Here is an 821-nt window from a genome sequence, read left to right as displayed (position 1 = left end):
CCCTAACCCTAACCCTAACCCTAACCCTAACCCTAACCCTAACCCTAACCCTAACCCTAACCCTAACCCTAACCCTAACCCTAACCCTAACCCTAACCCTAACCCTAACCCTAACCCTAACCCTAACCCTAACCCTAACCCTAACCCTAACCCTAACCCTAACCCTAACCCTAACCCTAACCCTAACCCTAACCCTAACCCTAACCCTAACCCTAACCCTAACCCTAACCCTAACCCTAACCCTAACCCTAACCCTAACCCTAACCCTAACCCTAACCCTAACCCTAACCCTAACCCTAACCCTAACCCTAACCCTAACCCTAACCCTAACCCTAACCCTAACCCTAACCCTAACCCTAACCCTAACCCTAACCCTAACCCTAACCCTAACCCTAACCCTAACCCTAACCCTAACCCTAACCCTAACCCTAACCCTAACCCTAACCCTAACCCTAACCCTAACCCTAACCCTAACCCTAACCCTAACCCTAACCCTAACCCTAACCCTAACCCTAACCCTAACCCTAACCCTAACCCTAACCCTAACCCTAACCCTAACCCTAACCCTAACCCTAACCCTAACCCTAACCCTAACCCTAACCCTAACCCTAACCCTAACCCTAACCCTAACCCTAACCCTAACCCTAACCCTAACCCTAACCCTAACCCTAACCCTAACCCTAACCCTAACCCTAACCCTAACCCTAACCCTAACCCTAACCCTAACCCTAACCCTAACCCTAACCCTAACCCTAACCCTAACCCTAACCCTAACCCTAACCCTAACCCTAACCCTAACCCTAACCCTAACCCTAACCCTA

Source organism: Oncorhynchus mykiss, chromosome 12 (genome assembly GCF_013265735.2).
Source record: "Oncorhynchus mykiss isolate Arlee chromosome 12, USDA_OmykA_1.1, whole genome shotgun sequence".
In the NCBI taxonomy this organism is placed as follows: domain Eukaryota; kingdom Metazoa; phylum Chordata; class Actinopteri; order Salmoniformes; family Salmonidae; genus Oncorhynchus; species Oncorhynchus mykiss.
Note: the sequence above shows the minus strand (reverse complement) of the source record.